Below are 27,359 nucleotides of genomic sequence, written 5' to 3'. Positions count from 1 at the left end.
ATATCAAAATTTTCCGCAATTATCCTAATGTATTTGAATATAACTTAATTATATATAAAGAATTTATATATAAAATGCTTGCATTATTAGTAATTATAATATCCAAGAATTTTGCGGAATCATATATTTTAATTTTTTTTTAAAAATTATGTTTTTATGGGGAAAAATATAGATATAAATCATATACTGAATATTTTTCAATCTTACTTGCATATAAACTTGTATTTAAATAAAAAAAAAATCATGAATGCAGTTAGTTTAACATGTTATTCGACTTATTATTAACACAATAATTGCAATGTTTCTAATGGATGTGAGTCGAATGTATTCGTATTTGGATAATGTCATATAGCGCCATTTCACAAAATTTTGAGGTACCTGTAGATTATCATCCTATGGCAACAATGCACGTACCACAAATATTTACTAGATGGCGCTATATGACATTGTCAGCATGAGAGCAGATAGAAAAAGAGTGTCTTAGTTATAAAAAAATGTTTTTTTTTGTGTGTAAAATCTTGTTTTTATAAAGCCTTATCTAAATATCGTGAAACCTAATCTAAATATAAAATTTGATCCAAATCGCTAGAGCCGTTTCCGAGATACACGAAATAAGTTTATATATATACAAAAATTGCTCGTTTGAAGTTATAAGAAAGATGTATTCATTCTTTTGTGCGCCTAAGAGGGGTCAGGGCAAGTACACGGATTTAAAGTTACCGGATAAGCAAGTCGAATCACTTTTACTTGGAGGGAGGAATAAAAATGGTGTAGGTTTTAGTTGAATTAATTTATATTTATGTTCCATCTTGAAATAACACGAGGACTATTTTGGCACCGACTTTGAGATATTGAACCGAGGTCAGAAGGCGACACGTGCCCCCCCCCCTTCCACACCAAAAAAGAGGACATTTGGCCTCGATGAATTTAAAATGCATGAGATTCATTTATGCCTCTATTTTTTCTGTAAAATTGGGTTGCGAACCTAGAATCTACATGTTCCGCAGCTAAGAGTTTACCATCAAGCTATCGCGACCCCGCGTAATGGTGTTGGTCAACTTATTTACACGCAGATTGCAGGATATGCCTTCTTCAGAAAGAGTCCAGGGGGCCGCGGTGGCCTGGTGGTAAGGTCTCGGCTTCGGAACCGGAGGGTTTCAGGTTCGTGACCCGATTCCACCGAAGAAACGTCGTGTAAGGGGGTTAGTTACACGTTAAATCCGTCATGACCAAACGGCCCCCCGCTAGTGTGGTGTGGAGAGGGGGTGTCAGCCCAGGTGTCGTCCTCGTCATCTGACCGTGGTTCAAAGTTACGAGGTCCGTCCCAAAATAGCCCTAGTGTTGCTTCAAACGAGACGTTAATGTAACCAAACCAAACCAAACCAGAAAGAGTTCAGTCGTCGCCCTGAAGACTCCACCCTCTCTTCCGATGTTAATGCCGTGATGATTGGCTTGCAGATAATCGTGGATGTCTAGTGAGGGTGGTAGGTAGTTCACTTATAGTTAATTACACACACAAAGAAATGAGAAAGAATACATACAGAAATAAAAACTATATGAGCATTTGTCTCAAAACAATATCAATAAAGAAATATAAAATAGTTTTAAAAAATTTATGTATCTAAGGGCTTAAAAATATCAGATTAAAAATTATACAATTTCAAATTCATCAACGTTGAATGTTTGAAACTCTTTGAATTCGCTGCTTATCTATGAAACCAATATTTTAAACCTTCCATTTAAAATGAGCCATAAAAATTTTAGAAAATGGAAGCCATGGGTGTTTTCTCCTTTCACAAAGTACTACAAGTGGAAAAGTCCATCCTCCAGATTTCGATGAGTTTAGTTACATTAACGTCCCGTTTGAAGCAACACTAGGGCTATTTTGGGACAGACCTCGTAATTTTGAACCACGATCAGATGACGAGGACGACACCTGAGCTGGCACCCCCCTCTCCACACCACACCACACCAGCGGGAGGACGTTTGGTCATGACGGATTTAACGTGCAACTGACCCCCTTACACGACGGCTCTTAGGTGGAATCGGGTCTCGAACCTGAAACCCCCCCCGATTTCGAAGCCGAGAACACCACCAGGCCACCGCGGCCCCCAGGTTTTTGATGAATCTCAATGTAAAAGATCTCTATGAGCTCAATAGAACTATTATTGGATTGATGTCTGGCTGTATGTGAGTAGGACAACTTTAAAACACAAGCAGCTAGATTGATGAAATAGGATATATGATTTGATAGCCAGAATTTTAACCTAAGACTTGGGTCAAATTTTGGGCAAAATTATTGAAAGAATTCTCTATTTATTTGTTTATTCTTGCTTTTGTTAACTCGATAAATAAACAATATAAGAAGTTAGATGAACAAATTTCAGTATATCTAGATTTTAGATCTATATTAAATCGCTGATAAATTATTTTTAAAAGTACACAAAGATTAAACACAACCACTACCACAGCAAAAAAAAAAAAAACAAAAAAAAAAAAACATTTACACACAAAGGCCAAACTAAATGGAATTTAGTGTTGAGTTTGGCTGCATTATTTTAGGTTTGTATCCATTTTTTTCATTTAAACCATCAGTGAAAGAATTTACAATTTTCCTTATGTGAAGATTCTAGACATGAAACCGAACGGAAACATACGAGGTAGTCGAAAGAACATGGCTAACTGCTGGTTAAATCAAGGACTTCAAACATAGAAAGATATTTTAATAAATTTTCCCGACAATGAAAGAGAAAAAAATATGTATAACTGTCTAGCGTGACCGATGCAGCGTTTCAATCTCAGACGTCTTGCCATCAAAGTAATTGCTACAAAATTGAGTAGCGTTGTTTACCTTCGACGCTACGTGCTGATACTGATTTCAGGGTCGCGTGTCACTCTATGAGTCAAATCGACACCTTGATGGAAAAACCTGTTCTGGAAAGGTCATCTGGGAGCACTTTGTTTTCACTTTTTCAATGAATAGAAAGGAAAGGGATAGAGGGGAACAGCTGGACAAAGGTCGATTGCGTCATGGACGCATCCTCTCTTGAAGCGAGGAAAGAAATTTTCTATCAGCGACTTTGATCTAATTCTGAATTATGTAGGCACAGCACTACAGCAGTCACTCATTTTGAAAATGATTACGCTCCTGTTCTCATCGATTTTGGTCTTAGTGTCCGGCATTTGGGTCCAGGCAGCCCAGCCCATCGAATCCAGAAATCATGTGCCGGATTGTGAAATAGTCGCAGCCATTTGCCGGATGCATAATGGGACGGTTAATGGGGTTATACGATTGTCAAAGCAGGTAAGCTGTCGAATGTTTAATAATAAAAAAACAAATTGAAGTATTATTGGAAAGCAGTTAGTACAGCAAAAAGACTTCAACTGAAGTGTTAACATTTAAATTAATTTGGCTTTGTATTTTAGAGAAGTTTTCGATTTTAATTTTAAATTTCGGTAGTAATTACTGTTTTTTTCATTTATTGTTATCTGATAAATTTCATTGAATTATGGAAGCGTCTCACTAAAAGATTTATTTCAAACCATCTCGCTCCATTTCTCGTTTGTAGTTGTGATAAAATGTCGTAATAGTTTAATAAAGAGTTCTTCTTCTAAGTAGTGAGTATTTTTCTTGTTATTTCAAAGTACGTCATTCAGTTTCTTCATTTGCTCTAGAAGTTATGGGTAGAAATAATTTTAATAAAGAATGTTCCTTAATTAGTTTATTTTTTTTATTTCAAATCATTTCATTTCATTGTTTAATTGACACTAAAAATTAAAGATACCAATAATTTTAATAAAGAGTATTCCTTCATAGTAAAGAATAGTCTGTTTTTTATTTCAAACCACTTCATTTTATTGTTTCATTGACATTAAAAATTAACGATGACTATTATTTTAATAAAGAGTGTTTGTTCTTTTATAGTAAAGAGTAATCTATTTTTTATTTCAAACCAATTTATTTTATTGTTTAATTGACACTAAACATTAAAGATGGCAATAATTTTAATAACGACAGCGCCTTCGTAGTAAAGAGTAATCTTTTAATTTCAAACCACTTCATTCCATTGTTTCATTGTGAGTAAAAATTAAAAGTGGCAATAATTTTAATAAAGAATGCTTCTTATTTTTTGAAAATAATCTCTTTATTTCAAATCGCCTCATTCTGTTGCTTCGTTGACAGTAGTCGTTAAAAGTCTCAATAATTTTAATAAAGAGTGTTTCTTTATATTAATGAGTATTTATATCAAACTACTTCATTCCATTATTTTATACATAATAAAAATTAATAGTGGCAATAATTTGAATAAAGAAATTTTCTATTAAATTCTTTTTGTTCTATTCAAACATTTTTACAGTTTTATGTATTTTTCGGTTGATTCTTGACAGTGAGTCAATAGTTACAGAAACGAAAAATGATAACATTTCAATCAAGTTTAATGTATTTTAAAATTGTTTTAATGCTTTTGCAGTGAGCAGTAAACAATCTAACTAAATCACTAAAGAGAACAATACGTGCGTGAATCAGCTAAAAGTGAAAATCAACGATGAGAAACACAGTTTCAAAATTGCATTTTTAAAAATTTCGAAAGTTATTTTTAAATTGAAAACATTCTTTTTGCAAAACTCAACATAATTTCAACTGTAACCAAAACGATGGTGTTCGTTCTCAATAAAGAACGTTGCATGCTTAAAACTCTGTAGAGCTCGACGATGCATTAAAATTAATGTATTTCCAGAAAGAATTTCCGTGAACTTCGCTTCTAACAGCTATAATCATGTTCCACTTGGCTCATGGCCGAAGTTGTTTTCACTTTTCTTTCCCCTTCGACTGGCAAGCCGGCCGTAGGGTCATTTTCACTTGTTAAGTGATTTGTAAAATTATTTTCGAAAGTTACTGATAATAGTACTCTATGAGCAGGGTCAGACCGTGAAATTAATATTTGACCCAGTTCTTTCGAGCTGACCACCTTGAAATTTTTCTGGAATGCGCGTTTCTCTTATGACCAACGTTTTTTTAATTTTTTTTTTTAAAACCAGAATTAAGTTAATGAAGGATTGTGTCCATAGTGTGATTGTATTTTTTTAAACAGTTCTACCATATCTTCTGTCACGGACGGTTTTGTATAAGGTTTTCTGAGCTATTTTAAATATCTTCTGTCTGAAACTTTTTACGTTTTTAATCCATGACCTCCTAAAAATACTGTTTTTTTTTTATTAAAGTTAAAACTCTTTAACATAATTAAAACTTCACTACTGAGTGTCAAAGTATGTGAGAAAAATGTTATTATTATTTTTTTAAAATATTCCTTTGGAAAATCTCGCGATCGCAGAAGTCTGATGAAGAGGTCTTGAGATTGTAGGGTTCCAAGTTCGAAACCTTATTTCATTGTAACACTGGCATGTATTTGGACTTGCGCAATCTAATGTAATCCATCAAAATTTTCCTGATGATGTGAAATGGAAATGTGGAGGAGGAAAAGGGTGTTAGCTCTGTCTCGCGTCATCCTCGTCTTCTCATCACACACACACACACACACACACACACACACACACACACACACACACACACACACACACACACACACACACACACACACACACACACACACACACACACACACACACACACACACACACACACACACACACACACACATGCAAAATTTGTTTTAAAATTAATTATTTTGGAATCACTTGAATTTCAAATTCCTCGTTAACTTCTTAATTGTGTGGTATACTGGCTTTAGCATGTTTCTGAGAATCTAAATTCTGTCATTTTAATAATAGTAACAGTGTGACAGTGTTTTTCTATAATAGTGTTAAGCAGCAATATCTCATGAAAAACACAACCCTGCAATAAATGGTAGATTTAGAAATATATATATATATATATATATATATATATATATATATATATATATATATATATATATATATATATATATATATATATATATATATATATATATATATATAATATATATATATATATATATATATATATATATATATATATATATATATATATATATATATATATATATATATATATATATATATATATATATATATATATATTCTTTTGTAGTTTTATAAAATTATTAATTTACTTCCAGATACGTTTTTTCTTGCATTCTGTTTTGCTCAGCCAGAGTGTTTCGCTACTTAATGGATTTAATAAAGACATTTTAAAAGTTGCTAAAATTAAAATAATTTTTTGCTAATTCATTTCCTAGAAGATTTATTACATATATTATTTAACAACATGTATAAAATATATGTATTCGGATCTAATATATCTGTATTATTTTACGTGCATAGTATATTAGATATGAATATGTGTACGAAGTTGTTTAAAAATATTTTTTTTATATTAATTGTTTGATATTATTTCAAACATTCTGAGAAGATTCGAATAATGAAAAGTGACCTTTGTAGAAACCACGTGTGCTGTAAAAGTAAGACGTGTTATCTATCACTCAGTTCCAAAGATAGCCCAATTTCCGAGATAAGATAAATCGGTATATTTGTACTAGAAAGTCTATCAAATGTTTTGGAACTGACGATGGATTTTAGCGCGGGTGCATTAATATGTATCTTATTAAAATAAACATTAATTTTTTAATGATATTTAAAAAGATATATGATATAAAAATGACATATAAAGTAATAAAATGATTATTATAATATAAAGTAATGTAATAAGTAATGTATAAAGTAACAAAATGATTTAATGATACATAAAGTAATAATGGATTTTTATTATTTTTGCTAAGTAAGATGAAAATATGAATGCCGTAATCAAATGAAAACTTGCAGCAAATTGAAGAAGAGCCCTCTAGCGGCGATAAAGAGAAACAAGGAGTTAACTTTTAGCTATCGGAAATGCAGCATTTGGATTTGTCTAACTTGCTTTATGTGTTAATTGTGTTGTATATAATTGTTTGTGACTGTAGTTCATTAGATTTAAAATATAATATTATTTGAGTTAGCCGGCATTTGTTATTTTTAAATCACTCAGTCACAAACTATTTATAAAGTAATAAAACAGAAAACTTTACAGTGATCTAAAGTTTCATTAGCAAAACAGAGAAAGAATATGCTTAGAATATGTAATTTAATATGTTATAAATATGAAATTCGGAAAGAAAGGAAACATTCTAAATCGAATGACTGTTTGCATATTTTTTAATTTTTATTTATTAAACTTTCATCGATTTCACCTACGCAAAAAGGATAAAAGGCATGTGTGGTGAAAGCTTATAAGCCAGTTAACAGTTAGGTACTCGAGCAATTGCTTTTGTATTGTGGTCATGTTACTGGGCTGCGAACCACAAGGTCCCAGGTTCTATCCTCGCGCATCACAATTTGCTTCACATGTATTCACCGTCATGGTGATTTCCAAGGAAACATGACATGGAATTTATAGCAGAATTTTTGAAAGTTTATACAAAACAGTTTATTTTTTAACATCCATATAACATGGCATGGAATTTAGTGCAGAATTGTTTAGAAAGCTTATATAAAAATAGGTTCATTTTTTATGTCATCCATAATACATGACAGGGAATTTAGTGCAGAATAGTTTAGAAAGTTTATATAAAAATGTTATCCACATAACATGACATGGAATTTAGTGCAGAATAGTTTAGAAAGTTTATATAAAAACAGGTTCATTTTTTATGTCATCCATAAGACATGACATGGAATTTAGTGCAGAATAGTTTAGAAAGTTTATATAAAAATGTTATCCAAATAACATGACATGGAATTTAATGCAGAATAGTTTAGAAAGTTTATATAAAAGCAGGTTCATTTTTTTTAATGTTATCCACATAACATGATATGGAATTTAGTATAGGACTTTTAGAAAGTTTGTATAAAAACATATTCATTTTGTTATGTTATTAATGACAAGAATAATCACGAAATGTAATCTACATTCGATTTTAATTATTTTGCAAAGGAAAATAACGTTTCGGAAAAAATCGTGTAAGAAACAGAAAAAGATTAACAGCAATAATTTAAAAAAAAAATAACGAATCTTTAAAAAATGTATTTATATTCTTATTTCTTTTATTTGGATTTCAAATGGAAAAAGGATGAGAACTTTTTTACACTGAGGATAATAAAATTGCTACCACTATTGAAAAAGAAGCATTGATGTTCTGATGAATTTGAAATTTTTCGATATTGTTAAAACTTCTATTAGGATTGTTCTAGTGTGTGTGTGTTTTGGGGGGGGGGGTTCTATAAAAGGGGCTTCAAAATCAGTGGAAATGAACTAAATGTACAACTAAAAAGTGTCATTGGATCAATTTTTATATACATAAAAATACCTAATTAAATTAATTAATATTTTTGGCTTTTTGTCGGTAAATTGCCAATATTTGAAAAATGTTAATGTGATTTGGCTTACCATATAAAGATGAAATTCAATTCCAAATCATCTCTTACTTGACACAGTGATTTAAAAAATCATGTTAAGGTTTCAGAAATTATAAATCTTTTCTGAGAAATATGCATTTCTTAGGTAATCCAATTTATTGAATAAAAAGTATGAGTACCAGTAAAGTGATACTAGTGGAAATGGATTAAAATAGTTTCAAATTGGAAGAAAAAGATTTTGAAATTTTATTTTTGTTGTGAAAAATGACCATTCATATGCCAAGAACTTGAATAGTTACACTTCATTCAAAATTACAGACTAGCAAACTTAATTCCTAATAGTGTCATTTTTACGCATTTGTTTAACAAATCCTATGATAGAAGCTAAAGCTGATTAAAAATTATTTGAGATTATTGGTGAACAACTTGTAATTAAGGAGTATTATTTACTGAGCATTAATTACTTGAAACAAATTTTAATGATATTAACACTATTTACTGAACTGCAAAGTAATTTTGTGATTTAGATAACAAATAAAATGTTGTTGTTTTTTCTCTCTTTACCGACTGCCTTTAATGTCCAGCTGGTTTGCCGAGAATACTGTTTGTGTTTGATTTGAAATTATGAATAATTTGATGTTCATGATTTCTACAATAAAATATTTTTACAGCTTAAATTGAGACAGACAGTAAAGCCACAGTACTTAAATAGCATTTTGCATGCTCTGTTTGTTCTACATTAAGCTTCCCAATGGTTGCCTTTTCCCATAACATTAAAGTGCCATTAAAAATTTAAGTATATAGGTAATATATTTGAAATTGCACGTTGTCTTTTACGATAATGAGATTTCGCTTTATGATTTCTCATGTAAAACGCCAACTTAAAAAAATAACAAGCAAAAGTTTCTTCCTTAGCTGTTAACAGTTGTAGGAAATCCCTCGTTTAAATATTTTATGAAATAATAAAAATGGATTGAAATTCACTCCAACGATAAAATCCATTTTTTAAATTGTGCAAAGTTAAAAAAAAAATTGGGGAAATTCTGGAAAAGTTTGCATTTGGTATAATTAAAACGACAATTTTTTTAAAATTTAAAATGATGTAAAATATATCCAATTGAATGCAATAATATTTTTGGGAATTATTGCGGAAAAAATTCCAAAATTATGTTTAATTTTTAAATAAATAAATAAGATAGTAGTTAAAATTTCGAAAGAAAAAAAAATCACTCTGAGATGCACTTTTCTTCTTTCTAAAGTATATATGTGCCAAATGTAATCGCTCTAAGTCAAACGGCCAATCTAGTGGAGCCTCACTACATGTGTATTCTCTTTTATTATTATTAGAAATTTTGAACTTAATGCTCCTTATGTAAGACGGGTGGCGTATTGAAAGTTAACATGTTTGGCAAAAATGGCGGCAGCGCCACTGCTTCTCCCGTCGAGTGCTACAAAAATAAAAGGAAAAAAAAAATCTCAGAAAATAAATGTTGAATGAGGCTACTTTTAAAGTGATATAATACCGGTATCTGATTACTGATTAATTAGATTATAAAAGAGTACTATCGATATAGTTGTATTGATTTACTACATAAATGTTATTCTTGTAAAAATGGTTTTTATAACATTCGTTTAATTTGAGTTGCCTTTTCAGCCGAATTGATAATTGTTTGATTCTGTTTGAAACTATCTATAAATTGAAGATTAAGCCTTCTTCTAGAGGTGGATAATTTTAAACATTTTTAACACGCATTTACAAGTAACTAACATATTAGATATTCAACTAAGAGACGAAGCTTTGAGATGGATCCTGCATATACCTATTTCAAAATAATGTCAATTTTGCACTTATATAATCTCATACATATTTTCATGTACCAGTAAACAGCAAAGTTTTAATCAATTAGAATATTTTAATAATTTGTATTCCACTAACTCTGTTTATTATTGTTTTTACTTCTTCATTTGTTGATAGCTATTAGTATTTTTTCTGCCTTTCTTCCCTTTCTTATTTCCTTTTTTCATCTTATAAGATTATTATGCTTTTCAGCGTAAATGCATAATACTTTTTCCTGTTCCTGTTATACCGTGTGGTTAAAACAAAGATCAAATAAAATTGCTCTCAGAACAATTAGCTGTTGTTTTTTATTGAAAACTTCAGATTGGAATATACAAAAGATAAGAGAGAATTTCTAATTATTGGATCAAGAGAGAAATATCCGTTCATTTGGAAGAAAGGCTGAACAGAATGTATCTGTTGTAGTTTATCTATTTGCGTTTCAGTGCTAAAATGTAAAAAATAAAAAATGTTAATTTATATAAAATTATTTAACCACTCATTCTTTGATATGTACATTGAACAATCATGTGGAATAACAAGAAGTTTTGATGCGATTTGTTACTTCATGACCTTTGCCAAATTATTGCCTATCTTAAAAAGGATAAGTGTAATTTGTTTTAAAAAATGCGATCTTACGATACTATAAATTTCTTTTAAAAAATGCGATCTAATATACTGCATTTGTTAAGAAAATTATACAAATATAAAATATTTGAAGCTTTCAGAATCTCATTCAATTTTTAAATTGTGTATACGTTTAAAATGTTGCGTATATGTTAAATCATATTAATAACAAATCATATCAATAACAAATCATATCAATAACAAATAATAATTAATTTGGCTGAAGACTGTTTTTGGAGGTTAGGTAGCAATACCATCTATATAGTCATGAATTATAAATCCATAAAGTTAATTAATTAATAAATTTATATTCATTTAGTTAATTTATTCATGTGGAATAAAGAATAATTTTCAACATGACTTATTTCAAATTTTCTCAAAAAGATTTTAATCTCTTTACTAACAAATACTAATCTAACCCGAAAAGAACTAAAAATGATTAACTGTGGTTTATTTAGTCAAAAATTATTTAAAAAAAACTGTCGTATGTTTTAACCTTTATTTTTTCCGACAATCAAACATTTATTACTAGTTTTATTATCTGATAAAGGTTTGGGTTTTTCCTGAAGGCAGCAACTGCTTTCCATTGTGTAGGATTTCTATTATCGTTCGTATCAATGGATCCCTTATAACCTTGAAAAGTACAACCCCCAATTATTTCACTTGAAAGGAAATATGTAATTACAAGTTTCACGTAGTGTTGAAACTTGTTAGCAGCGTCTGTTGGGAGAATCGTGTCTATCTATATGCTGTTTAAAAGTAGTAGCTATTTTTATACAAAGGAGAAAGTAATAAGTATTTATAGGGACAATGCATATCTTGGGGCAAGTCTAGATTGAGGCAAAGTATTATAATCACTTTCATATATAAAATTTTATATTTCGAAAAGTCGTCGAAGTTAAGATCTTACGAAAAATAATGCGCAGCTTTACATTTTTGATGTTGCATGCAAGTTTATTTTACATTCCTTTATCAAAATTTTAGCGGAATTCTATAGAAGATTAACTAAAAATGTAAATTAACAAAAGTGCCTAATTTATTATAACTATTTATTCATTATTATCTAAAATAAGATACTGGATTATAAATAGTTTATTGTGAAAAGGATTGAACTGATTTGTTTTTGTACCGTTAACTACGTATGGTATGATACGATGTGGAATAGTAAACTCTATATCTATTAAATGCTGATTAATTACCAATTTCTTTGCTGCGTTCATTCAATGTATTACATTCATACTGCTTTCATATCGCCTACAGTTTGTTTGGAAGTGCTATCTGATTGATATTTTGTACCAGTTAATTCACCATTTTAAATAGTATTTCTTCCCTCATACACAAAAATGAAGATAAATCAATAAGTTATAGAATTAAATCTTCCAACTATTTTTATATTTTACATTTATATTATGGATGACTCGTGCACTGTTTCCAAAAAGAGGAAAGACAGGCGAATTCACTGCTAAAGTTTTAATTACGTATAATATGAATGCAGAAATGTAGTTTTCTATTTATTAAAAATAATAATGTTTGATTGTTGTTGTAAAAAATTAACGCTAGTTTATCATAATAAACAAATATATTGATCTCTTTGTGATAATTCTGTCAATTAATGCATTAAATATCATCAGAATTATAGTAACAAAAACTGAAAAAAAAACACAACGGTTTTTTGAATCAAGACTATTAAATGGTATCTAAACGATCCCTCTGTCATGAGCTAAAGAAGTAAAACGATATCTCAACTCCATGAATCAAGACTATTAAATGGTATCTAAATAATCCCTCTATCATGAGCTAATGAAGCAAAAGGATATCGCAGCCCCTTATTTAGAGGACCACTGATCTGCTATTTTTTTTCCAATATATACGTATGCAATAAATTCAGTCTATCCACGTTTTAAAAAATTATTTTCAAATCAATAAGTTCAAATTTGAAAAACCCTTTTAATTAATGAGTTGCTCTTGGTTCTAGATTTCTCACCTTTATCAGAGTTAAATTAGTCAGTAGCTTTAACTGTTTCTCAAAGTCTGGATAGTTAGTAGCTTTCACTGTTTCTCAGAATTTAATTAATCAATAGCTTTAACTGTTTTTCAGAGTTTAATTAGTCATTATCTTTAACCGTTTCTCAGATTCTAATTAGTCAATATCTTTAACTGTTTCTCAGTGTATAATTAGTCAGTAGCTTTAAATGTTTCTCAGAGTTTAATTAGTCAATATCTTTAACTGTTTCTCAGTTAGTTCTCAGTTATATCTCAACTGTTAATCAGTTAGTTTTAATTGTTTCTCTAAGTCTAATTAGTCAGTAGCTTTCATTGTTTTTTCAGAGTCTAATTAATCAGTTAGTTTAAATTGTTTCACAAAGTCTAATTAATCAGTTAGTTTAAATTGTTTTACAAAGTCTAATTAATCAGTTAGTTTAAATTGTTTCACAAAGTCTAATTAGTCAATATCTTTAAATGCTTCTCAAAGTATAATTAGTCAGTAGCTTTAAATGTTTCTCAGGGTTTAATTAGTCAATTTCTTTAACTGTTTCTCAGAGTCTAATTAATCAGTTAGTTTTAATTGTTTCTCAAAGTCTAATTAGTCAGTAGCTTTCATTGTTTTTCTCAGAGTCTAATTAATTAGTTAGTTTAAATTTTTTCTCAAAGTCTAATTAGTCAGTAGCTTTCATTGTTTTTCTCAGAATCTAATGAGTCAGTAGCTTTAACTATTTCTCACTTCAAATATTGAATTGCATTAATAGCGTGCAAATTACAATGTTAAAGTACATAGCCTCTCAGTTAGATTTATATTAAAGTATAGCGAGCTGGGTTAAAAAAGGTTTTTTTGGAAGTTGTACTTAACAATTTTATCCCATTGCTAGCATTCCAAAGCGTTTTTTCCTTTGCAGAATGAAAGAAACACATGAAGCTGGATAGAACCACTTCCCGCAATTATATACACGAAATTAAGAAAACACAATAAAGGAAAACAAGCTTTAAATCATTTTCTAGTTCAAAGGTCCCATTAAAAGGGGGTTAGTTTTCTACACAAGTCTTTTTGTTCCTTCTTCATGACGGAGAAGAAAGCTCTGGGCACGTGTTTTCCTGAGCTTGGGAGAATAGTTCGGACGTCACAGCAAACAGTAGCCGTCGGCGTCCTCTGACACACATGCGGTGAAAAACGTTTCATAACCAACTTGTTTCCATATGCAAAACAAACTGCTAGACAGAAAAACAACCCCCAATTGAAAATACGGAATGAGGACATCAAGGAAAGAAACAGGACGGGGGACATCATCTTTCCTAATGGGAGTCCTTCGTTCATTTCGCAAACGATAAAGCAATGCTTGATGGTTTTAAAGACAGCTTTTTTAATGGAATCTCTAGACACAACAAACTGATAAAAAAAATGCATTGCTTTGCAATCGAGTTGGGCTGTTGGATCTAGAAATACAAAACTAAGCGCAAATAAGTGCCAAAAGAGAGTAAAGCAAAAGTTTTTCAAAATTCGGTATATTTTAGTAATTGATAATACAAAGGGATTAAGTGCAAAGGAAAATGAATTAATATGTTCTTGTTTTAAAATGCCATGCTTGTAATAGGAAATTAAATCATGGGTATTAATATCTCATCAGTATGCAGTTTATGCTGTAAGTATATTGATAAGAAATTTTTCATGTCTGTAAAGGAAAGAAATATTGTGCAACATATTGTATATTGCTGATATTTTGATATACATGATTATTTCCTTCTTACAGACATGACATTTTGTATCAAGAATGCCCTGACTCATTTTTCTTTCTCACTTCTTGTTGCATATGAACGATTTAAAAAACAAATTTATAACTTACTTCTTTTTGATATTTGGTGAAAAATGAAAAATTTAGAACTTTTTTTTTGCATTCAATATTTTTTTTAGGTATATGCTCATCTGATTTTGATAAGAGTTTTTTTTTTTTTTTTTACTTTTTGGAATTTTTAAATAATGCTTTTGATATAAAAATTTATTATAACATAATTTTATTGAATATATTTTTCTTTCAAATATTTTCGAAATTTAGCCAAAAAAAAGCCTAAAATTTATGTTCCATAAGAAAAAAATGACAGAAAAATAAATTAAATTAGTTTCAAAAATAAATTGAATAGTTTTTCCAATTGAAATATCCTTACAATTTAGCCAAAAAAATCTGAAATTTTGTTCCGTGAAAGAAAAAGATGTCAGAAAAATGAATAAAGCTAGTTTCAAAAATAAATTAAACCAATTATTAACTTCTGTATATAAACATCACTTATTTCTAATATCAATTACTTCTTTCATCAAGTATTTCTTTCTGCATTTAGTGTGGTTTTAAATCTATATTGCAAGTATATGCATTGGAGGACACATTGTCATAAATATAGTATTTTATTTTCCGTAAATTGCTTTCAAATAAATAATTTCTTTATATGTCTCGAATCTTAGAGTGAATCATTTTTGATGATGACATGATTTACATTCGAAAAATATTTCTAGGTTTTTTTATAAACATAAAAGAAGTAAAATTACTCAAAAAAGAGTCTAACGTGTAATTAAATCTATATATCGTTTCTTCTAAAGCTTTTTGAAAAGGTTCACATCCAAAATAATTTTGTCTCTTTATTATATAAAAAGACTTTGGTCTTTTTTCAAAAGTATTTTTCTATGAAAACTTATTGTTGGGTATATAACTCAGCAGAACTAACGCTAACTTTCAGATATATTGCAGAATTATAGTCACAGTGACCGTCCAATCACAGTTGAATAATTTATTATAGATTTTCGTATGCTTTTATCATATAGAATGAATTTCATAGAATTAAATAAATTTTATTTTAATCACAGAATTTCGTTAGACAATATATGAAAGTTCAAAACTAAATTCTGTTCAAATGCATATATAGAAACAGTTTATATAACATCTCAATGATATGATAGCTCTTATCATGCATATCATCTAACATCTTCGTATTGTCTCGAATTGTAGTGTGAAGATAATTTTCATCGAGTTCTAAAAAAATTCTACAAACTTCTTTGATTGTATTTAAATTTCCAGCCGTCTCACGTGACCATCTGGTTCTCCATGGATATTGATTATGTTTAATTTCCTCTAAATCTATTATGAATAATTTGATGTTTCCCATTCTATCAATAAAGTATTTTTAATCATCAATTCGTAATAAAGAATTATTTTAGTAGCTTTGCACCGCAGCGTAAATGAATTTCATAATGGACTCGAGTCCCATGACCTCATAGTGCCATTAAAATTTAAATGTCTAGGTAATCTGTTTGAAATTGATCGTTTTCTTTTCTGGCACTGTAATTTCGCTCTTTGATTCCTCCTGTAAACTACGCAGTTAATAAGTAGAATCTTTTTTCCATAGCTTTCAAAAATAGAAGGAAATAATGCGATTAAATATTTGATACAACAATTGGATTTCATTGCAACAATGAAATGAAATATTGAAAATCATGAAAAATGTGTATTAATTAAACTAAATGACCTAAATTAAAGAAGAATTTTTAAATAAAATAAAAATAAGTTTTTTTTTGCAATTATATTTTTGAAATTTATGATGGAAAAGTGCCAAAATGTTGTTCAATTTTTAATTAATGAAAATTCTAAATGAAATTAAGCGAATGCATGGCTCATGTTTATTATCAACACACACTGAATATCAATACACACTGAAGAGGTATGAGACGCGTTAGGATAGAACATGGGACCTTTTGGTTAGCAGTCCAGTAACTAACTGATTGTACCACAACAGCTGTTCGGGTAGAAGCGCTGTTACTGGCTTATATGCAATTCACCACAACACACACACTTCTCTTTTATTATTAGTTGAGATTCACCAATTTACTTAATGCTCATAATGAGTTTTTTTTACTTAATGCACATAAACGTTATTTAATGTTTTTTTCCCTTCTTTTTTGCTAAATGATAATATTTCAAATTGGCTGCTTTTTTATTGTGTCATGTTTCTTTTCTCTACTTTTCAGCGTGTGACCGCTCCAGTGACAGTGACCGGCGAAATTAGAGGATTGTCTCCTGGTTTGCATGGATTCCACGTACACGAATTTGGTGATCTATCAGGCGGTAAAGTCATTAAAAAATATTTATTTCTTGTTCGAAATTTTATTTTCACAATATATGTTTACATATTGGTATATTTATTTATACTACTGTATATTATTTTCTAATACTTTCATAAAAAAATGGTTGGAAATAAAAAAAGAGGGAGGGACATCTGATTATATATGCGCTATAATCATCAGCCAATGATAATATATGAAATATTAATATGTTTATCAAATCATTTTTTAAAGCTTGTGTAATGAAGGCATAGTACAGTAAAATTCTAAAAGTAAGAGTTATAAGAAACTTTCACTGGTTTTGTGTAACGAACTCATCATACAGTTGTGTTAATGGAGTTAATTTTATTTTAAACATACATCACTTCCGGATTCTCAATTAAATTAGAATTACAGATAGTAATTCTGTCACTATAATGCTAAAGGTCGTATATTAGAATTCTGTTTATTGAAATACACGAATAGGTTCCGTTTTACATCGCCAACATTCCAAGTGGCCAATGTGATCCTGCTTCTTAGCACCGGTCAAATACCATTTTTATGATAAGGAACGTGATGATAAAAGTAGCCAAACTAGCAAGCAAAAACATTTTTTGGGCTTGTCATGAGACACGATATTAGAAACATCAAGAAATGTGTTTATTTTGTTTTAATATTTCAGATACTCTATTTTAGACATAATTTATTTAGGATTTGAGATTAATTGTTTATGAATCATTCGTAGGCAATTAGTTTATTCTAATCTCACCTTAATATAATTTACCCAATATTCATTTACTAAGCACAATATATATATATATATATATATATATATATATATATATATATATATATATATATATATATATATATATATATATATATATATATATATATATATATATATATATATATATATATATATATATATATATATATATATATATATATAGTGGGTAAACGATAATGCTCAAAGTTTAAGAGGAATATTAACAATGTAGCAGTTGGATTACTCTTATCTTCTCTTTTGGATACTAGATGGCGATACCTGTTTAGGCCATCCCATATGTCATCCCATAGTGCATGGCAATTGTAATTAGAATGAGATATGATGCTGAACTGTGAAGCCACGCGCGTGAATGTCTTGTCTTTGTGTTTGTGCTTGTTTAGTGTGTGAATGTGATTATCAAAAGAAATGTACCTAAAAACATTCGTCTTGTTGCTTCCTGCATGGATCATAATAATCTACATGCCACCACAACAGTATATTGTTAAAAGAATACACCACTTGTTTAAAGAATATTGAAGCTCTCCTTATTACCAAATGTCATTGATAGGAATGAGGTTATGTGATACTGTTTTGTTGAGGTTTTATTTGCTTGATGATCAGTGTATGCCACCCACTTTACCACCCATAGAGAACATCAGGAATTAAAAATGAGTAAACTAAAGAATCTCAAAAGGAAATGGCAATGGGTTGTACTTTCATTCCATCAGTTTACTAGCCTGAAAGTAAACTGTGCCATCATGAAGTCCTTTCTCTGTTATTTTATTTAAAATTGACGATGTTGGTTTTATATGAAACATAATTAACACGATGTGAGTCAACAACATAGAAAGTTTTTATCTTCACTGATCGCTCATTTATTATTATTATTTAATTTCATGGTGGTGGTGGTTAAGGTTTAGCGAATCAATGGCAGCAGAATTATTCAGAAAAGATTTCACAAATGGGTGTTGAACATACGTTTCATAGGTTTTTTTTTTATTTTTGCCTCTTTTCTTTTCAAAGTTAATAGAAATTTTTTATATGTTATAAGCACTTTTATTTTTTTCTGTGGTTTACTTTAGACTTTCACTTTATATATTTTTTATTTTATTTATATATTATTTTATTATATTTTTATTTTATTTATATATTATTTTTTATAAATAATTTACTATTTATTATTATGTTTGTGTCGGCTCTGTATTTTGATAACGTTTTCTCTTTTCAACAGGGTGCGCTAGTGCCGGAGGGCACTTCAATCCATACGACAAAAGACATGGTTCTCCACGTGATGATAATCGGTAGGAATACATTAGAGAAAAAATTTTTTTCTATGAAATTAAGGAGAAGCTGTAAATTTAAGTAGAAATCTCCAACTCATTTCAGTTATTTAAAAAAAAAGTTATTTATTTTTCTACAGCACTTGTCGAATTTACTGTTCTGATATTTCAGTAATATGAAATTAAAGATAAAAATGATTTTTTAAATCACATTCTGTAATTTCAATTTGATTGTGGAAATCTATTGTTATCTTTATCGAAATCTTAAGTCAACAAAACATTTAAAAGTATTTTTCGTTACAACTAAGTCATTTGCAAAATAGATTAGTCCCCCAAGTCAAAATAACGTATAAATAGAGAAAATGGTAGGCAAAATATTATTGAAACTTTAAAGGTAAATAATCTTTTATCAGAAGAATATTCTGAAGCTGCCAACCTTTCATTTTTTTTCTGCGTTCTTTCTTTTTTTTTATTTCTTAATTTTTAAAATCATTTCTCTTTTTCCATATTCGTGCAACCTTTATATTTTGAATGTACAATTATTTAAATGCTTCTTTTAATATCTACTGTTATAAATCAATTATTTAGATGAAGAGAATTGTTCTGAATGAAAAGACTATCTCTGTCCATTTTTAAACTATAGCCACAATATGAAGAAGGAACATAATGCATTAAACAGATGTTAAAGCTGCTTATTTAAAACTGTTGAGAGTTTTTGAATCTGTCATTGAATCTAAAAATTTGGGTTAATAGAATTTAAAAGGCGTTTAAAAATATCTTTGCGGTTTTAGTGTTTTTGAATGGCGCCTTAACACTTATAATACTCGAAAATAATAAGAATACTTAATAACAGTTATTAATACTCGAAATAACTTATTAATCTTAACTTTTAATTTTTTGATGCCTAAAATGTAATTAGATTCTTTGCCGTCGTATTTAATATTAGCTGATTAAATTGCTTAAAACACTTTGATTAACAACTTTGATAATCAACTTAATTACTTTGATTAACAACCAAAATCAATACCTGTATCTGAGTAAAGACCTGTTCATATTGTTTGAATAAAAAAAAATTAAGCTTAAAGAATGCATAACAACTCAATATCGATACCAGTAGAGTGCTAAAGGCTATCTCTTTATTTTATTTTGAAAAAAGCATTTATAAGAGAAAAAATAGCCATGAATAGTAGTCGTTACTTTGTTTAGTTAAGTCACTATTTTCGCTGTGAATATTGTAATCCCGGCTGTAGCTGTAATCCTGATTTCTTTGATTTTGTAGACTAATTATCTTTCCCTGAATTTGTTTCAGAGAAAAATATTAGATATGGATATATTAGATAGGTAATAATGTAACAGAAAGCAAAATAATTTTGGAAATGGAGATTCTACATCACAGATTATAAGATATAATTTTCCATTTAACAAAACAAAATGTTAAATAACGTATCAAAATAAAGCAAAACGTTAATAATTGAAAACATAATATATAGTAAACAAAACTCAATCTTAAATAATAAAAGCTCATTTAAAAGTTTCATTTACATATAAGTTTAATGCTGATCAATTTCTAAGGACAGATGATAGTATAACTTATTGCAGCCACAAAATGAAAGAAAGAAAAATATGGAAAATTAAAATTAATGCAGGGCATAGAGAGAAGAAAGTGTGTGTATGCAGAGTTTTTCTTCTTTTTTTCACTCGTTACTTGATAGCCTTGATGAAATATTTGATAGATGTGTACAGTTTCAAATGCAATTTTTTAGAAAGATTTTATTGACAAATCTGAATTTTTTGGTATATCTTCCTGATATCATTTAGATGATATTACCAGTGGCAGTTGCTGGGAAGATCATAAGAAGACAAATAACATAACACACAATATCATGGATTCGACATTTACCACAACTCTGTTTCACTGCTATTAAAAGCATTTAAAACAATTGTAATGTGCAACAAGTATAACTGTTGGCGAGGTCTTAGAAATACGATAACTGCAACGAACATTATCCTAGTGGCAGAAAAGAGCGAACAGTACAGTTCAGAAAGTAACAAATGAATATCTTCCGGCCACAGGACAGCAGTTCTCTCGGAAGACAATAGAAAAATGCGCGGGAAAAATCGAATTATACGCTCACAGATTTGTTGGGTGTATCCATTATCTGAACTACACCAAACCTTCCTTTGCAATGATGTCATGAGCATCACGATTGAATCGAAAATGACTGGAGTTGCTTACGATTTTCATAGGAGAATACATCCAGTTTGTTGTCAGGTTAATGATATCAACTAACCTTCCGTGAGAGTAATATATTGTTACGAATCCTTGATTCGGCTTCCCAGCATAGTTGGTTCCATAGGAAATCCCAGAGCTTGGCGACAAACTTGGCGACTTTGGCGCCAAAATCGATTATACCCGAAACATCGAGAATTTTCCCGATCCGTTCAGTAGGAACAATGATACGCCTCGAACGTTCCTGATTGGTTGAGAGGCTTCTAGCCCCGCCTCCTGAGACCTATAAAAGGAAGCACCCGCAGCTGCCGGGCAGTGGTGAGCTGAGTGGTGAATTGAGTAGTCGGAAGCGACAGAGAAGAGTGGTCGTGGACCAGTGGAGTCGTCGTAGTTGTGAACCAACGGTGAATTGAGTCGTGGACCAGTGGAGTCGAAGAGTAGTCGGAATCGACAGCAAGAAATGACCTTGCAGAGATTAGCGGAGCAGCGATGGAGTCAAGTGAGTGCTGAATTAAGTTGTGCGCTACGGTCTTACGGTCTGCATTAGAGTCTGTTGTGTGCTGTTGTCTGCATGTCTCGGCTGAAGATAATTCTGTGCTGTATATAGTTGTCGTCTTTGTGTTGTCCTGTGTGTCTTCGTGTAAATAAACGTCGTTGTTCATTTTCTACTGCCGCCTGCTGATTGAGTGTTCTCCACACCATATAACTCCCACTATCCAAACGAACCCCGGAAATTTCCTAACAATATCTTATTTTGGGTAAAGACTGATATCTATGAACATGTTATGGGCTGACATCATAAGCAATGATCGTACACTCTGTATGTGGAACTATCATCAGCCACTGATGTATTCCTGGAGTTCTGCCTCATGTTTGACATTTACGAGGCTCTGTAGGTGGTAAATTTGTTTTATAGACGACATCGTCCCATATTATAAAGCATTTGCTTTTCAAGATTGTTTGGACAACTTAGATATTCAATTATTTGTATGACCAGATCAACAATCCAATGAAAAATTTGAATTGCTTTGGAAAAACAACTTGCAGACGAAAATGTCCCCCCGAAGATAAGAATTTTTCATCTATGCACTATCAAAGGAAGGAGATAAAATGCATAATAAGTTGCTGGATAAAGTTCTACATAGCATGACACAGGTGTGGAATGTTATATCGTTCCCAATGGTGACATATTTCTTACCGATACATTCTCAAATATATTGACTGTCCTTCATAGATTTTTTTCTAGTTCTTCATACAAATTTTCAAATCAAAAATATATATTTGAATTATTTCAAAGCTTTATGTTTTTTCCAGAACAATAAATAATCGATATTCTAACTTCCGAGCAGCGTGGCAATAATATTTTTTGCCGTTGAGTGTTTCCATTTTCTCTCATTGTTATGCAGCATTGTAATTTCTGATATATCGTTAGCAATTGTCCAATAGTTTCACTAAGGTCTGAACATTGCTGTAATTTTTTATTTTATGAAATTCGGCATTTTCGGATTTATAAAATATAAACCTGTTATCTTTTTCAAATTTAGCTTTAGAACATAACATCATATATATATTATTGTATTCCGTGACATATTTAAAAAATGTCACAGAATACAAAGCCTTCTTGGATATTGATATCCTGTCTGCTGTACAGATTGAAAAATATTTATCACAATGAAAAAAAAGTTATGTGTTTACAATATCTCACTTAAAAATCTGTTTATATGCATTTTAGGGTTTGGTTTGGTTTGGTTATATTAACGTCCCGTTTGTAGCAACACTAGGGCTATTTTGGGACGAACCTCGTAATTTTGAACCGCGGTCAGATGACGAGGACGACCCCTGAGCTGGAACCCCCCTCTCCACACCACACCACACCAGCGCGAACGTATTTTAGGGATCATTAATAGCTAGACAGCTTATTAACCATGAAACATTCTGTTACATTAGTTGTTAATCTTGAAAATTTTCTTATACACATTGTTAAAAAGAAGGAAACCTGTATTTTATAAACTTGATTTCATTTTTTCAGATGATTTTTTGCCTTCCAATTCGTGTATAAATAAATTATATTTTTTAAGACACATTAAACATTAACTTCATATTGTTACCAAATGTACTTTTGCTTATAATGGGAATACTTGTTTCAATTTCACCTAAATATAATCTTTTTTTTATTAAATTACTATCAATCATAGGAGAGCGAGTTTGATTTTTTTAGGACGCTGTTTCTTTCCAACTCGTCCCTGCCTTGTACAGCGGTTTTCGTAATATAAGAAGCCCACCTGAAATGATTCTTCAATTTAAACATAATTCTTGATATCTGGGATATATCACCAAAAATCGAGAATTCTTGACTGTTGAGATGTTTAACAAGTCTACATAAATTAAAAATCATTTTTTTGAGTGGCAAAAAAAAAAAATGATTTTGTCTCCTTTTTATGTCATTTTGCGAATTAATTTATTCTCTGCTATTCTTTTTAATCTCGCTTTTCTTTTAAGGAAATTTTTTCAATTTCACATTAAATCTAAGAACTGAAAATTCTCTTTTGTTGTAGACATGTGGGAGACTTAGGCAACATTGAAGCTGGAGCGGACGGAGTGGCTAATATCAATATAGCCGACCACCAGTTGCGTCTCTGTGGACCTATCAGCATCGTGGGACGTGCCATTGTGGTAAGACTATTTTCTTCCTTATTTTCTTTTGTTTGTCTATTGTCTTATAAAATTGACTTCTCGTTATCATTTTTATAATCAAAGGCAAATTTGATACCACATATGATCATGATTCCACATATCCACTACATCATCATTAATTGGAAAGTAAATCTGAAAACTGTCGCCATTTGAAACATATGAGAGGAATTTTGAAATAGATTCTTGAGACAAACTGCTCACTTATTACTGGTATATTTCCTGAAAGTGAAGGAAATTAACTTTTCTCTGATATTTTGGAGTGGGAAGCAATTTTTTTTCTTTTTATATTTAAAAGTATTAATATAAATAGTTCATTTTCCCTAGTGTCAGAAAATTGATTGTTATGTTTATCAATCACATTTAAATTAGCTATGAAAACAAAAACAAGACATTAAAAGTGAATTTATATGTATTCATATTTGTAGCTCCATTTAGAAAAGGACGAAACAGCTAAAGCACATTTAAAATCATTTAATAAAATTCATTTAAATGTCAGTAGGAAGATAAATTATTGTCGGTCTACCTACACGGCTTAGACACGTTTATAATACATTTAAATTAAGTTTTAATAAAGTAAAAAAAAAGATAAATTTTAGGGGTTCCACCTATACACAGAAGAAGCAGTTATAAAACATTTAAAGCTTTGCTGCAAACTTGGGTGCATTTGCATATAAAAAGGAAGAAAAAATTTATATTTACAAATGATTATTTATCAGATAATGCTTGAATAAGCTTGATGGAGTCGATTATTTTATTATGATTCTTTTGAAAGATAGAAACGATACATTTTAAGATACAAATATATATATTTAAAATTCTTAACTTTTTCTAGGATAGAGCAGGAATTTTCATATTTCTTATAAAAAAGTCAACTTTTTAGAATTTGAATCTCTAAAGGACATGCAAAACGTATTATGTATCTTATGTATCTATGAAACATTTTATTGAATTAATTTTTATTATCTTATTAGCAATAAACCGTAGCATTACTGGTGCTATATATATTGCGGCATTTTAGATTTACACAAAACTATTTATTATTGTTATCTTATTAGCACTAAACCGTGGCATTACTGGTGCTATAGATATTGTGGCATTTTAGATTTATACAAAAATATTTATTATTGTTATCTTATTAGCACTAAACCGTGGCATTACTGGTGCTATATATATTGCGGCATTTTAGATTTATACAAAAGTATTATTATTGTGTATATCATTCTGTAGAAGTATTAATCTGTATGGAATGAAAAGAAAAATACAGATTTTACCACTGTGTTTAATGCAATAGACAATATTATTTTTTTGTGACATGTGCTATTCAATTCAACCATGTTAAATTTGTTATCGATAATTGTGCCAAATTTGACACGTAGATTGCAGTGCTAAAATTGTTGATTTATTAGAAATTAAACTGTCATCATAATTGTTACACAGCATTAACATGCATGCTAATCGTCACAACACAGAATATTAATTGGTCCTACTCAGGCACGGAAAACAATTGAGTCACCATACATAGAAAATAATAAAAGCATAATATATACGTTACATTACAAAATAGATACATTACATATACAAAACAATAATAGCATTAATAAAATTACTTTTGTAAAAATAATGTTTTAGAACCTGAAGCAAACTTGTTTCACGCGGTCTCCTGGACCAAAACTGTTTGGCAAATTGTAGAAGCGAAATACGAGCGTACTGTTTTTGATGTTTATTCGCAGTTGTATCCTCTTAACATCAAAATAAAGAGAAAGATCTCATTAAAGGAAGTTGTTTGTATCAAAAATTTTAATATAACATATAATTTTATATGCATTTATAAAAATATATGCGTAGTTACGATAGGATAACGACGTTTCAAGAAGTTAAAGGATAATACATAACTCGTGCCGGCGTCCTGGCATAGGGGTAGGGCATCTTCCCCGTGATCTGGGCGTTCTGGGTTCGAGTACCGGTTTGGGCTTGGTTGTTCTTACGTTGTTATATTAGTGAGATGTGTGAATGTGCCCTCCTGGCAAAAGGGGTTGTGCAAGCGAATGAGTGATACGTGAGTCGTCAAGTCATAATCTTGGCCCAAGTTGGCTCTACGATAAAAATAAGAGGCGCTTCCCCTTTAGGCTTAAAATTGCTGTCTTCGTAACAGCGGACTTGTCCATGGCAAGGGCCATAAGAAACAACAACATAATTCGTCAAGGAGGAGGACCATTTGCGGCTTTCTACAAATGAATCTGAGCCCCATTTAAAGAGTCGTTATTAAATGGCTTAGCAGGAAGAGATAATTCTTCATTAAATAAGACTAACCAGCTTATTTTTTTCGGTAGTTATCGCTTCTTATGCATTTATATGACAATGTGAACAATCATTGAGTAAAGGAATAAAACAAAAGATTTCATGCGAAGCATATGTGATGCATATGATTCGAGCAAATGCGTTGTCTGTGACACACATTGAATTCATGCAAACATTAAAATATTAAAATGCTACATTGTAATTAGCTGTTTGTCTCTCCGTGTTTAAAGTTGCTAACTTACTTTCCCATTGTTTTTAAATATTTAGTTCAGGTTTTAATCTACTGTCGAATAATTTCTTCTAATATGCGATTAATACTTTTCATAATTTAAGTCACTATAACTTGGTTACAAAACTAATGCAATAATTACCAATAAAACGTATTCATTTCAAAAAGCATAATGTTGTATTTTTGAAACTGAAAAAAAAAAGTTTCTAGGCAAATTCAAGGGTATAATTTGTTTTTCTTTTTTTCAATTTTCAGGTTCATGCTCAACGGGATGATCTGGGCCAGGGCGGTAACGAGGAGAGTCTCAGGACCGGCAATGCAGGTGCCCGAGTCGGGTGCTGCGTCATAGGAGCAGCTAGGCTCCAGTAATTGCAATCTCCTTACCTTTATTTCACATCTCTAATATATTTTTTTCTCACGTTTACAATAAAAAAATTGTCTTGCAATTTTTTTTCCTGTTTGTTGTCATCGGAGCAACGAAGCTTCAGTTATCACACTGTGTTTTCTCTTTATCTCAGATACGTAACGTATTTTTTCATATTTTCAATAAAAAAAGACAAAGGTTGATTTGTTTTTCTTCTATTTCCTTGTTTATTTTCGAAACAACTTTAAAATGTGCAATATTGTAAAAGATGTTTACGTATTTAATGCACAGAACTTTTAATTTCAATTCATTCAGAATTCCAACAATCATTAACAAATATAAATTTTTTTGCTTATTAAAAAAAGAATGCTCGTTTAATGTGTAAGCAGTTAATCTAGAGCACTGACTTAAAAAGATAAGCCAATATATGTTTATCTAAATATGTAAATAATTAAAATATGTTTATAATGGGATATTTTATGTATATAAAATATCAAAATATGTTTTATGTTAACATGGTGGCACTTATTCTTATTTGTATAACTAAGTTATAACGAGAGGATA

The 27,359-nt window shown here is 30.1% G+C and overlaps 1 pseudogene; it reads left to right on the top strand.

Moving 5' to 3' along the window:
* LOC129983790 (superoxide dismutase [Cu-Zn]-like) overlaps positions 1-26,996 on the top strand; it is a 33,094-nt pseudogene extending 6,098 nt beyond the window's left edge.
* The last annotated feature ends 363 nt before the right edge of the window (positions 26,997-27,359 follow it).

The sequence above is a fragment of the Argiope bruennichi genome, chromosome 9 (genome assembly GCF_947563725.1).
Source record: "Argiope bruennichi chromosome 9, qqArgBrue1.1, whole genome shotgun sequence".
NCBI classification, from domain to species: domain Eukaryota; kingdom Metazoa; phylum Arthropoda; class Arachnida; order Araneae; family Araneidae; genus Argiope; species Argiope bruennichi.
This window is presented reverse-complemented; position numbering and strand designations above follow the sequence as displayed.